Source organism: Octopus sinensis, linkage group LG18 (genome assembly GCF_006345805.1).
Source record: "Octopus sinensis linkage group LG18, ASM634580v1, whole genome shotgun sequence".
NCBI classification, from domain to species: domain Eukaryota; kingdom Metazoa; phylum Mollusca; class Cephalopoda; order Octopoda; family Octopodidae; genus Octopus; species Octopus sinensis.
This window is the reverse complement of record NC_043014.1, coordinates 29,094,412-29,109,411: the sequence shown is the minus strand read 5'-3', so window position 1 is coordinate 29,109,411 and position 15,000 is coordinate 29,094,412. Positions and strand designations below refer to the sequence as shown.

At 37.3% G+C, this 15,000-nt stretch overlaps 1 long non-coding RNA gene across 1 annotated transcript in view; it reads right to left on the bottom strand.

The window, feature by feature from the left end:
• The window catches only part of LOC118766823, a 42,783-nt gene that overhangs the window by 22,671 nt on the left and 5,112 nt on the right, over window positions 1-15,000 (bottom strand). Inside the window, exon 2 of the long non-coding RNA XR_005002733.1 lies at window positions 4,070-4,234. This is a non-coding gene — a long non-coding RNA (uncharacterized LOC118766823). The remainder of the gene's footprint in view (window positions 1-4,069; window positions 4,235-15,000) is intronic.

Below are 15,000 nucleotides of genomic sequence, written 5' to 3'. Positions count from 1 at the left end.
TTTTGAATAGAGGGAATTCCTTGAGTAGGGTGATAGATTTGCACAGCTACAAGTTGATTCTTACTGTGAGGACTTCGTAGATGAATGCTGTCGATTATTGTTCCGTAATCAGGAAAACGATTATTTCCAGAATAGGAATAGCAGATCTTAACATTTGTGCATCGGTGAGAGGTGTTGACTTGGTAGAGCTAGAAAGTTCCAAGGCATATTCTTGGTAACATCCAAGTTACATGGTGGATTAAAGCAGATGACCTACCTGGTTCTTCTCTCGTGTGGGAAATGTAGAGAATTTTCCGTGTATACCAGATTCTTCCTGAAAACCCTTTGGACAAGAACATTATTATAGGAGGAGCGATTTAATTAAAAGCGTCTTTGTTGGAGGATAGGTGAGAAATACTTTTAATTAGTCCGGTTACAAGATATGGTTGGTGGTTATTTGGGTTCTTTTCTTGAAGTATGTCATATCCTCATATGGCTTTCTATAAGGAGTGTTTGCCTGATTTAAAATATAGTTTCATACCAAGGAAGTTCACCGTTGTTAATTCAGTATTAATTGTTATGTTTAAGTCGTACTCCTTTACTACTGGGTAATCTCCCTTTGTAGCTCAGTGAACCAGTCGCCTACATCCTACACAACATTCGACACAATTTGACCAATCATAATCACCGTACCTGGTAGCTTATGGATTGATCATGTTTTTCTGACCATCGAACTCGTATTTATTTTTCGAACGTGGGACTTTGAATAATAAGAGAGTAATTGAATGAAGCAACAAATGTTCCCTAATGTGTGTGTGTGTGTGTGTGTGTGTGTGTAGATCTAAACAATTGTGTGTGTCTATCACCCCACACACACAAAACAATTACAAAGAATATGGAGACTGTTATATCTTCAATTTTTTATTTTAATTTTGATAGTTAATTTTACAGCATGATTAGTTAAAATGACCGACACGTGTCTCTGTTGGATAGGCATCGTGCAGTTGCATATGCAACCGAGATGAAAAATTACGCTGTACCATTAACTATCAAAATTAAAACTAATATTTGAAGATGTACCATGGGTACTCTTTGTAATCGTTTTGGATTTACACTCCAATGAAGCGAACCCGGATTTACTCCTCGGAAGAATTACAGTGAGATTGTACACCCTAAGCAATGCTTGGTGCTTATTACTAGTTGGTTGAGATTTGCCGAAACCTGGACTATACCTGAGATCTCTTGCGGTACCCGCCTGGATAAGTTATTCCTATATACTCACGCATTATACACACATATACACACACACACAAATATATATATATATATATATAAAGGGTAAAGACCCCCTTCGGTCATGAATGACCATGGGATTGCACCTAGAAAGTTACCCTCCTAGACACAAGTCCAGGCAAGGTTGTTTATGGAAGACCAGCAGTCGCCCATGCATACCAGCCTCCCCTCTCCACGCCACCAGTGTTATCCAAGGGAAAGACAAAGGTCGATACAGCTTGGTACCAGTACGTACATACATTCATACATAAGTATTTATATCTCTCTCTTTACTCTTTTACTTGTTTCAGTCATTAAACTGCGGCCATGCTGGAGCACCGCCTTTAATCGAGAAACTCGACCCCAGGACTTATTCTTTTGTAAGCCCAGGACTTATTCTTTTGTAAGCCCAGTACTTATTCTATCGGTCTCTTTTGCCGAACCGCTAAGTAACGGGAGCATAAACACACCAGCATCGGTTGTCAAGCAATGCTAGGGGGACAAACACAGACATACAAACACACACACGCATATATATATATACATATATACGACGGGCTTCTTTCAGTTTCCGTCTACCAAATCCACTCACAAGGCATTGGTCGGTCCGAGGCTATAGTAGAAGACACTTGCCCAAGGTGCCACGCAGTGGGACTGAAGCCGGAACCATGTGGTTGGTAAGCAAGCTACTTACCACACAGCCACTCCTGCGCCTATGTGGAGCTGCATGTGTAAATATTCACATTAATTATGTTTGCATGTGTGTGAATGTTGGTTATGTTTCTTTCGTTCCTATACCGTGTAACGGTTTGCTCTGTATAACATGTCTGTCTTATAATCCGCTTCTGTATACCTACCTGTCTATCTTCATCTATATTTTTATCAATTGCAATTTTTATCCATTCATTTGAATGTATGTCTGTCTGGGTGTCTATTCATCTACCCATCTGCTTTACCTGCATATCTATGTGCATGTATGACCAATTATTTATCTTGTCTGATGTACCATTTTATATTCCTTTATCTATGCATTTAACCTTCCCTGGCCTATCTAACTCTCGTCCTCTCGATTCCATATACTAGTATAAGCTGAAAACGCACACTCTTACGCAGACACACACACAAGCAAAATAAACACTTAGATATATTTTTTCTTCAGTGATAAAGAGAAAATACACTGATTTCATCCTATTTCAATGTTGGTTTACATTTTCAATATAAAATATATGCTAATATTAAGGTATTGGAAATTTTTCAAGTGCCGTCGCTAATTTAGTTTCATTAATGAATCCAGAGAAACATTATTTTTAGGAGATATCATTTGGCACGAAGGAGGTTAACTGTTCCCATAATATATAATATATATATACATACCCACACACACACACAAATACATGTATGATAGGAAGAAAATGGAGAATTATAGATGTTTAAATAATTTATATGTATGATATAATAGAGGTTGAAATTTTTTATAAAAACAATGCTAATAAATTATAAATCATAAAGCTCTAAAAGAAATGGCAGATGCGAAAACCTACATATGTGTTTCGATTCATGCCCCTAGGTGATTGGTAATTCTAAGCATTTGGGTAGGACATTATGCTAAGAATTGGTCATCATTTTCAATTACATGGGACAGAATCTCATCAGGGCTTTATGAACTTGTACCACAAATGTTAACATATTTCTTGAAAGGATGCAAACGAATTATTTATATATATATTTGCATGTATATTTAGATGCATAAAAATATATATGTATGCCTATTAATATGCATAAACATATATGCATATATATGTGTGTATTCGCTTATGTATATAAGTATGCTTAGACACCAAAACACATGTGTGCATGTATATACGCATGTAAGTATTTATGTATTTAAACTAGTATGCTTATCGCCTCAGATTAAAATATCTGTAAGAAAATATGTATCATCTGTCACACCAATCTTTCGTATCTAATCACATATCACGTATCATAAGAACCTAGTCTAATCTTTAATTTCATCATGAGAATCTAGTTTAAGCTTACCCAATTAAGACCTTTCGTGTGCACGCGCGATTGTGTGTGTGCGTGTGTGTGTGCGTGTGTGTGTGTGTGTGTGTGTGTGTTTGTGTGTGTGTGTGTGTGTGTGTGTGTGTATGTGTGTGTATGCGCGCGCGCTAATGAGTGAGTGAGTGTGGAACTAAGTAAGAGAGATTAAACTTGATATGGCTAGCTTAAATGAATCAGTTGGTGACCTCTCGTTTGAAATTTTCTGGGGGCGGATCGTCTAGATCCTCTGAAAAACAAAAATGTCATGTTCTTGATAAAGACGCTCTAGTTAGTGACGAGTAACCTCCGTATATGATCCTAGTGACCAATTCAGACAGTTAAAAAAACCTCTTGTCCCATGTATTTGTATTCTGTTATTTTGCCAGGGGTTTTGTCTCCCGCGTCACAGAAGAATACACCATTGTCTTGTCTCTCCATGAATGATGTCTTACTCTTTCCGTTTCTCTTTCTCTCTCTTACTCCCTTTCTCTTTATCTCTCTCATGCACACACATCGCAATGCGAGCGTGCATGTATGAATGTTGGTACGAGGAATGAATTTTCTTCTAAATATTTAAATATGATGAATTAAAGCAAACACTTTACAACAAGTCCATCACGTTAATCACAAAACCAAAGAAAAACCGTAATGCTGAGAGTAATCTTCTCACCAGAACGAGTAATTATCTTTGTAATTAAAAATAATGAACTGTCCTTAGATGTTATCTCCAAGGTTCAAATACCCAATCCAAGAAAAGAAACAAACTTTGTAGACATACCTTAAGTTGGACATAGTAGCAAACTTTTCTTTCTTTTCTTCATTTATTCCTTCAACTTCCTTCTACTCCTCTTTTTCTCTTCTGATTCCTACTCCTCTCCTTCCTCTTCATCCGTACTTTTCTTTTACTAGTAAACAGAGTCTGCATTGGTTAACAGTTAATTCCCTGAAAATAGTTGGGAAATATAGAAGTAGAATTATTTCTATCTTGCAACTGCAAAGGTAAATAAAGGATTAAAATATTCTGGAAATTAATAGCAAGAAGATTGGCTTTGATAACAAGTGAAACCTCATCAGGTCTTTTTGGCGTAGAGACATAATGAAACTAACCTAACATTACTATTACCTTATTAAATTCCGCCGAGGTCGACTTTGTGTTTCGGGGTCGATAAATTGAGAACCAGTTGAGTACTGGGATCGATGTAAACGATTGGTCCTCTACCCACAAATTTCAGGCCTTATTTTTAGAGTTCTATATTTAAGAGATGAGGATATATTTACATTATATACAATTGACGGATATTTGTCATCTTGTTTGTTGCTAACACAATGTTTAAGCTGATATACCCTCCAGCCTTCATCAGGTGTCTTGGGGAAATTTCGAACCTGAGTTCTCATTTCTGAGGTATTTTTCGGTGTTGTTGCTATTATTATTAATATTATTATTATTATTATTATTATTATTATTATTATTATTATTATTATTATCATTATTATTATTATTATTATTATTATTATTATTATTATTATTATTATTATTATTATTATATTATTATTATTATTATTATTATTATTATTATTATTCAGGTCACTGCCTGGAATTGAAGTCGGAATAAAAATAATAATAATAATAATAATAATAATAATAATAATAATAATAATAATAATAATAATAATAATAGAATAATAATAATAAAAGTAAATGCCCTGATGCAGTACCAGACAGTGGCCCTCATGGCTCCTGATCTTATCTGATTGGAAGTGTTATCATGTACATTGTTTTGTCTTGGTATAAAAGATGGGCTACAGCAAATATTCTGCTCAATACCACAGATTTACTTGTCAGTTGTTTGACCTTAACCAGTTGACCATGTTCCTTAGTGGCTGACGATATGTGCATCTCTGATCAAAAGCAGAAGTAGTGGGGGAGCATCATAGCGGTGTGTTGAAAAGAATTCTTAGAGGTTTGGATAATTCACCTTTGGAAACATGGGTGGTTTGTTCAACATCCTTAAACAATCCTTATTCAGGGACCTTTTGAGCGAGATGGGTTACTCGACCAAAAGAAAATTCTAACTGGGCCCCACCTGCAAGGTCATGTGCTGTTTATCTTGATATGAGATCACCATGTCACGCACATATGGTTGTGATGCATGTACATGGTGTACACTTATCAGACGGGTAGTCATGATGGGTATACTTTGTATATTTTACCCCAGTGTCACTTTGATGGTATGCACTGCTCTCTCACTCAATAATAATAATAATAACCACATCCCAAAATACCTTAGAAAATAGAACCCAGGTTCGAAATTTCCCCCAAGACACCTGATGAAAGCTGGAGGTATATCAGCTGAAACGTTGTATTAACAACAAACAAGATGAGGACAAATATCCATCAAAAGTAAATAATGTAAATAATGTACTTGTGCCTTTAGTAAAAAGGATTATTATTATTATTATTATCATTATTATTATTATTAATATTATTATTATTATTAATAATATTGTTGTTGTTGTTGTTGTTGTTGTTGTTGTTGTTGTTGTTGTTAGTATTATTATTATTATTATTATTATTATTATTATTATTATTATTAGAAAACATTTAGGGATAAAATAAAAATTGCATGTTTATAACTTTTTAATTATGTATGAACGCAAATGTTGAATGGTTCGTACAACCCAGAATCAAAAGCACAGGTATCCAATAGGAATCGAACCTCCTCATCATCTCCTTTTTGATGCTTTGGTGAACTGACCAGTTCAATAAGCTATGTATACAGGCACATTAAGTGCTAAGGGAATCAAGCACATAATATTTATGGTTTAGCCAAAGTTAAAACCCTTATTGTAAAGAGAAAGGTTATCGAAACGGGGGTTAAATACAAAGAACAATGGTTATGTCGGGACTAATATTCATTAATCCATTGAGCAAAGAAATTTTATATAATAAAAATTACACTCGTTATTACGACAGAGAAAAAACCTTGTTTTAATAATTATAATCAAAGCAAAGAAAGAGAGGCAATCCCAAAATTAGCTTGTTATTAATGAAATATAAGATGAGATCTTACAGTGGAGAATGGGTCTAATCTTCGGAAAATTTGGTGACAACTCTGGACATATTTTGATCTTATTAGTGCCCTTCACGAACGCATTGTCTTCGCAAACCAGTATAACCCGACATAGATGGCTGTGATATCTATATAATGACAGTAAATAAATACTAATAGGGATGGTCACTTAAAAGATTGGAGTAAAGACAAATCGCGATGGTTGCATTCTGCAATTAAAAACGAAAACATCATCATTATTTGTTAGATTGTTTTCTTTCAAACTGATAATATCTAAGTACATAGTACATACGATATCTCATCAATATAGCCATCTCATTCGACTGATTTAAGTACCAGTAGGTTACTGGTACTTATTTTACAATTACGTGGAATTAATAACAAGAAGATTGGTTTTGATAACTAAAACCTGATTATGGAAGCACTCCGTCGGTTACGACGACGAGGGTTCCGGTTGATCCGAATCAACGGAACAGCCTGCTCGTGAAATTAACGTGTAAGTGGCTGAGCACTCCACAGACACGTGTACCCTTAACGTAGTTCTCGGGGATATTCAGCGTGACACAGAGTGACAAGGCCGGCCCTTTGAAATACAGGTACAACAGAAACAGGAAGTAAGAGTGACAGAAAGTTGTGGTGAAAGAGTACAGCAGGGATCACCACCATCCTCTGCCGGAGCCTCGTGGAGCTTTAGATGTTTTCGCTCAATAAACACTCACAACACCCGGTCTGGGAATCGAAACCGCGATCCTATGACCACGAGTCCGCTGCCCTAACCACTGGGCCATTGCGCCTCGAAACCTGATTAGGTCACTTTGGCGTAGAGACATAATGAAACTAACCTAACAACAAATGTGACAATGCAGAACTATAGAAAAATGAGAGTTCTAGGTAGAACCTGAAGCTCATTCCGCTGAAGGGTAGCGGATGTTAGCTTATAATTCTGGACCGTTGAATTACGGCTTTTGTATACAGCCTCTCAATGCATAACATGAAGTTCCACTTGACACAGGCAATCCGTTCTTGGAGACAATATGTTCTACTCTACATTCACAAATTGACAGGTTAACTGTGGAATCTATAAGAACAGTTACTTTAACTAAAGCCATTTCAGTTTAGTTAGTTCGAAAAATATGAAGACAAAATGACAAAATGAAAAACGTGTACATTTGGATCCGAGCTAAAATATCATTCTGGCACCATGGGCAAGCGTCTTCTACTATAACCCCCGGACTTGTCAATATCCTGTGATTAAATATGATTAACAGAAACTGTGTGGAATCTTTGATATTTTGCTTGTTTTAGTCAGTGGATTGCGGTCATATTGAGGATAAGCCTTGCAGGGTTTAATCGAAGAAATCGATCCCAGTACTTTTATCTAAAGTCTGGTACGTGTTCTGTTGGTGTGTATTTGATGAACTAATAATTTACGGGTCTAAACGAACCAACACCGGTTGTCAAGCGATGGCTGAGGAAAAGCACAAAGATGTAAACAAATACACACTCATACACCATACGTATATTCATACATACACACACAAACACACTCATATATATGAATGTGAATGTGTGTGTAAATATATATATATATATATATATATATATATACATATATATATATATATATATTGATATACGACGGACTTCTTTCAGTTTCCGTCTACCAGATTCCCTCACAAGGTTTTGGTCGGGCCCAAGGTTACAGCAGAAGAACCTTACCAAAGTTGTCACGCATTGGGACTGAACACAAAAGCCAAGGGCTTGAGAAGCAAACTTTCTACCTCATAGCCACGTCTGTTTCTCTCAATGTGTTCGTGCGTGTGTGATGTGTGTGTGTGTGTGTGTGTGTGTGTGTGTGTGTGTGTGTGCGCGCGCGTGTGTGTGTATGTGTGTGCGTGCGTGCGTGTGTGTGTGTGTGTGTGTGTGTGAGTGTGTGTGTGTGTGTGTGTGTCTGTGTGTGTGTGTGTCCAAGTTGCTAAATTTGCTACCAGAAAGTCACCCAGACGACATGACCTGAATGCGGCTCAGACCGCTTAGAGTTTAAGAAGTAAATGGCCGAGACACTTGCCTGAACGCAATTTCTTCGCTGAAGACAATCTGCTGTTCAGCTCTCTTGAGAGTTTCTTAAGAAGCTTACTACCATACTATATGATTCCGGGTTCAGTCCCACTGCATGGCACCTACTATAGCCTCGGGTCGACCAAAGCCTTGTGAATGGATTTGATAGACGGAAACTGAAAAAAGACCGTTGTATGTATATATGTATATATTTATGTATGTGTGTGTCTTTGTATCTGTGTTTATACTCCACCATCGCTTGACAACCAATGTTGGTGTGTTTATGTCCATGTAAGCAAGTGGTTCGACAAAAGAGTCCGATAGAATAAATACCAGATTTATAAGATAAGCATTAAGATCTATTTATTCGACTAGTCTCTTCAAGGCGGTGCTTCAGCATGGCCGCATTCCAAAGATTGAAACAAGTTAAAAAAAAAAGAAGAAAATATCGATCCTGAATGATTTTATTGGTGAAGGCTTAAATCTAGGACAGCGCAAGAAGAATGGGCAATATCCCTCCTCCGATGAATATCGTACATATTTTTTTTAAAAATCTATGTGTAGACGTAACTCAAAGCTACTGATGTTTGACAGTCTAGCGGCTGTTCAACTAAGGAGCTTGTGGCTACAAACTTGTTGATAAGATGATTTCCACACATTAAAATGAACAAGCAACTCTAGATGTCTTCTTTAAACACTGTAAATCTAAAAAGAAGTCCTCTGTCTTGCTGGATCAATGTTTACCAACCTATTATCATATAGTATCCCCCCAGGCCTCTCCAGAAAAACGTATTCCCCACCACTGGTTGAAAAAATAACTTTATTTTTAATATTTTATCACAATCATTTAATATAAAAGAGTCTAGTGGTAACTCTTTTATAAAATACTAAGTACAAAAAAATGTACATTATGGACTGAGAGAAAAAAAAGTGAATCACGTTAATGAGAACCTTGTACCTGGTAACTACGATACCACGTTTCACCACAATGTTTGCGGGCCCCACCTGTGGGGCTTATATCCCAGGTGGAAATCACTGAGCTACACATTTATTTTTATTAGATCCAAGCCACGAGAATGAAAAGTCTTCAATCTGAGATGCAAAAGTGCTAAGATCTTCTCATCCTACTTAATTTCTTTAATCCATAATTATTAAGTCTTTTCACTCTTCAAGAAATATTTCACAGTTTTATCTTAAATCATAAATGACGTTGTTGAGAGCATGGAGTCTTCGTTAATGTATTTCAAACTATTGTTTTTTCTCTGAACATTTTTTTTATTTCTCTGAGCTTTTTTTATTTCTCTGGGCATTTTTTATTTCCCTGGGCATTTTTTTTTATTTCTCCACCTCCCTTACTAACTACCTCTATTGCTCCCCTGCGCCACACCATACTATTTCTCTCTCTCTATCGCTCTCTCTCACTCTTTCTCTCCTCTATCATACTCTACTACTCCCTCATGCTATTTTAAAGTTTCTATCTATTCTTCTGCACCTATGTACCCTCTCATGAATACTTCCTCTCGTAATAAACACCACCACCATCATCTCAATAACAACAGACTTACCAATATAAAAACCATCATGACAACCATTACAATTACCATAACCAAACACCACTAAAATCACAACCACAACTAACACCACAAATGCCATCAGCACCAAAACCATCACCACCATTACAACCACAGCTAACCTCGCATCACGACCATTATTACAATCGTTATCAATATTCTAGGATTAAGAAATATTGCGCTCAAATTCTGGCACTAGGTCAGCAAGTTAGTGGAAAGAGGCGAGTCGGTTACATCGACACCAATACTCAGCTGGTACTTATTTTCTCGACCCCGAAGAGGTGAAAAACAAAGTTGACCTAGGCGGAATTTGAACTCAGAGCGTAATGACAGCGTGTTAAGGATTCCGACAGCTCACTGCCTAAGAATTAAGGACTACCAATACATAATGATTGTATAAGAAACACCGCCGAAACGCCAAAGTCGCATACAGAACAGCAGAGAAAGGTGGTGGAGAAGGGAAAAGAAAGCGAAGATTAAATTGACCCCATTACTTGTCTGGTGTTTATTTTCTTGAACCCAGAAGGGTAAAGAACGAACATCAACGGCAACGGGATTTGTGCTCAGGGTGTAAATGAACGTAACTAAATGATACAGGGCATTTTATCTGCCAGTCTATAGACGGCCAATCCACTGCCCTTAAATCCCGCAAGGCTGAGTTAAAGCAGCTATCTGAATGTACTAAAGCTATACATTTTCAAACAAGGGAGCTAAATCTATACTGATATATTCATAACCTTAAAGAGGAACACGGGGTAAGTTGATGCTGTATCACTAACCTTAAGGGTTTATTTAATTATATTTGTAGACTCTAAGTGAGGCTATTTTAGGGGTACATTTCATGCATTGAGAGGGCAACACTAATGATACATTAATGGCATCAAGGGGTTGGTTTTAATGCAGCGTTAATACACTATTAAAGGCCTAATACAATGATCCTATTATTATATACCCTACGGACCCTATTTTAATGCTGTGTGCTCGTTACTAAGCTACTAATTATATTATCAATATCTAACCACAGAGGTTTTGTTTTCTAACAAAAAGATTATACACACATGCTTGCATACTCGTATACAATTACATAATTAAATGTACAAACACACACACTACACACACATGTATTCATATATGTATATACATGTGCATGTGAGTATACCTATGCTGATATATACATTACATACACATATATTTACATATACATAGACACATTCATAAATGCACACGCATATATAATCTATATATACCTATGAATGTGTTTATATACGAGTCGATATAGCAATAAATATAATACATACACACAGACACACACACACACACACACAGACACACACACAGACACACACACACACACACACACACAGACACACACACACACACACACACACACACACACCACACACACACACACACACACAACCACACACACACATATATATATATATATATACGCCAGTTAATTTTACATAATTTATACAATGCTGTATCTTTACGATATATATATATATATATATATATATATATATATATATAACTGCTTCTACCACGAGAGTACTCCAAATAGACAGAAGAAAACAGTAACAAAAGGTCTGTGTAAACGTGTAAGCTGATTAAATGCATGATTACAGATATTTATACATAATTCTGGTGTAACATTTAACTATAACAGTATATTTAAGTGATTCAGTACTTTGGAGGAAAAGCATAATTTGGTGGAACATTATTTTAACGTTCCAGTAGTTTGTGGTACAGTGTAGTTTGATGGTGCAATATATTTAAGTTGTACAATAGTTTGGTACTGCAATGCTTTCTTTAGAGTATTTGACAATAGCGTTACTTGTAGATGTTTGTTCCCGTCTTTCGGGATGCAGACAAAAGAACAATTTGTTTTTAGAGCCTTTATAAAAGAACTTTTAACTTGCAAAATATTTAAGGCTGCCAGCTGGCAGAATCGTTATCACCCTCCGCCAAAAAGTTTACCGACATTTCGTCTGTTTTTACGTTCTGAGTTCAAATTGCGCTGAGGTCGACGTTGCATTTCATCCTTCTGACAGCAGTAAAAGCAATAAAAATGACAAACCAGCACACAGATAAATATATTCGATAATACTTAGAAGAGCTAAATTTTGCACGCCTGTGATATAGACAGGGTTTTTTGATTTTTTTTAAGATCTACAAATATTTAAATAAATAAAAAAAATGACTGAGGTAATTGTGTAAAGCCAAATAGTGTCTCTTTACCCCCGGAATCTAACCCAAGAACGGACAACAAGGAAAATAACGTTTCTGTACCTTGAGATGGGAAATTGGAGTTTACAACTCTCGTCTACACAGAAAGAAGAAGAAACGCTCCATGAAATATCGAGAGAAATTTTCTCGACTGTGAAGAGTAAGCCTTATAGGGCGGCTACAGTATTTTCTGGCTCGTGGACATAATCAAAACACAACTGATGTAAGAGTAGGAAATTACAGAATTCATATAAAAACTGATGTAGGCCAGATATGCTCAGGGGGAGTCAGAGTGGGCTTGCAAGCACTGACTCCCAAAAGTCACAAAACTATACTGAAGCCTACGCTATTAATCACATGCACTTCGTCTCGCCAAAATGAAGAGCATAGGACTCTTAGTGCATGGCAAAGGGCCTATTTCTGGCACATGTGGTTGTAAAACAGAATAACTTCAAGCGTTTTTTTCCCTTAAGAAATGGGAACACCAGAAAAACAGAGGGAAGAGAAAAGCAGCGGATAGCTCCGGAGGCGGTTACAAAATCGGCAGAACCAGTTTCCCGAGCACTTTTAGTGACAGCTATAGAAATTGTGGTGGCGGTCACCTTGAGCTCGGTCCTACAAACAAAGGTGCAAGTGCCTCCGTTCCCTGACAATAGCAAAAAATAGCATTCCTTCATCATCATGTGATCAGGGATAGATAATGACGTGAAGTTTCCAAATTGCCGAGGTGAATGCAAAAACAGAAGGAAGGAAAAGGAAGCCCCCCACCCCAAAGAAGTGAATATTAAAAAAAGGGTGAGGCCATGAACCCGCTTTGAAGCAGCAATGATGTCCCAGTCAGCACTACAATGGTGATCCTCAAAGAACAATAATAAACAAGAGGGGTTAATGAATTAATTGAATTTCATTGTACTTTGAATATCGAACCAAGATCTGATAGAGTCACGTATCTGAGATGCAAGGGGCATATTGATTACTGTAACATTGCGAAGGGTTGGAATATAGCAAACACTTGAAGAGCAGGATGTCGAAGAAAAGAAAATGGATAGAAAATACGATGGACTAAAAACAGATGTTTCCTTAAACAACATACGAACAGAAGGAATATTAGAGGGCTGATATTTTAGAGGAACAAGGCAATGCATAATGCAGAGATTAGGGATAGGATGACACAATATGTGTGACGGAAAAATCTGAGTGGAGCTGGCTACTACAATTGTAGTATCCTAAACGCAGAGGGCAGAGATAGCACGCCTGTGGCGCCTATGTATATAAAGATATTCATCTGTTTGCTTGATGTATTTGAAACTCTAAGGCGGCGAAATGCGTAGCCGTATTTCGTCTGCCGTTACGTTCTGGGTCGATGTTGCCCTTCATCCTTTCGGGGTCGATAAATTAGGTACCAGTTACGCACTGAGGTCGATGTAATCGACTTAATCCGTTTGTCTGTCCTTGTTTGTCCCATCTGTGTTTAGCCCCTTGTGGGTAGTAAAGAAATATATTTGAAACTGTGAAGTGGAACACTACTGAAGATCTCATTTTCTCGCCCCACATCTCTTGACACGCAGATATATCGGCCAGCGAGGAAGTCTTTACATGATGGAAATAGCAGCCAAGTCTCCTTCGTATTATTCCATACTGTCTTAAAAAAAAAAAGAAAATGACTTATTGAATAATGTAATACGTAAATGGGTTAGGCATGCAGCTTGAATTCCTTTACTCAAAAGTTCAAGTCCGGGAGTGGGCTGAAGTTGAACAACGACACCAGCAAAATTATATTTTGTGAACTTCTTGACCTGTGTTTTTACTGTTACAAACCATCACTGGATCCCTTGTAGTTATCAGTATTTTGGGGGGTTTTTGTTAGTTGCTTTTTTTAATCTTCCGTTGAAGATAAGGTGTGGTTGTTTTATTTATGTATTTATATATTTTTGTCCGCCTCTTGTGATTACGAGTAAGGAGAAAGGCGAGAAGATTAAGGAGGGATTGGGATGAACAAGAGATATAAGTCGAAGGGATTGATTTGATGGGAGTGACAGCACTCATTGAAGAGTGAAATGGGTGTCATGCGACTTTTGTCTTGAAAGAGCTATTTAATAAAACAAACCCACCCTTCTCACTTCCGGTAACAATGTACTGGAGATATAATCAATAAAAAGTACCACACCCATTCCATTTACCGCTTTCTAAATGCACCTCTGTGTGGTCGCTGAACCTGCTGAAAATAGCAGCCAGATCTTTTAGAAATCCCGCCCTGCGATTTTGTGAATGGTACGAAAACACTGGATAATGCAATCGTATGTAGAGTTAAATTGAGCGACTGATCACAGTTGGAGTGCTTTTGATCAGCTGGCAGAAACGTTAGCACGCCGGGCGAAATGCTTAGAGGTATTTCGTCTGCCGTTACGTTCTGAGTTCAAATTCCGCCGAGGTCGACTTTGCCTTTCATCCTTTCGGGGTCGATGAAATAAGTACCAGTCGATATAATCAACTTAATACCTATGTCTGTCCTTGTTCGTCCCCTCTGTGTTTAGCCCCTTGTGGGTAGTAAAGAAATGGGTATTTTGTCTGACTTTACGTTCTGAGTTCAATTTCCGCCGAGGTCGACTTTGCCTTTCATCCTTTTGGGGTCGATAAATTAAGTACCGGTTGTGTACTGGGCGGCCGATCTAATCGACTGGCCCTCTCCCCAAATATTTCGGGCCTTGTGCCTAGAGTAGAAAAGGATCATAGGCTTGCTGGATTAATGATGGCCTAACACCACCAATAACAACTGCTTG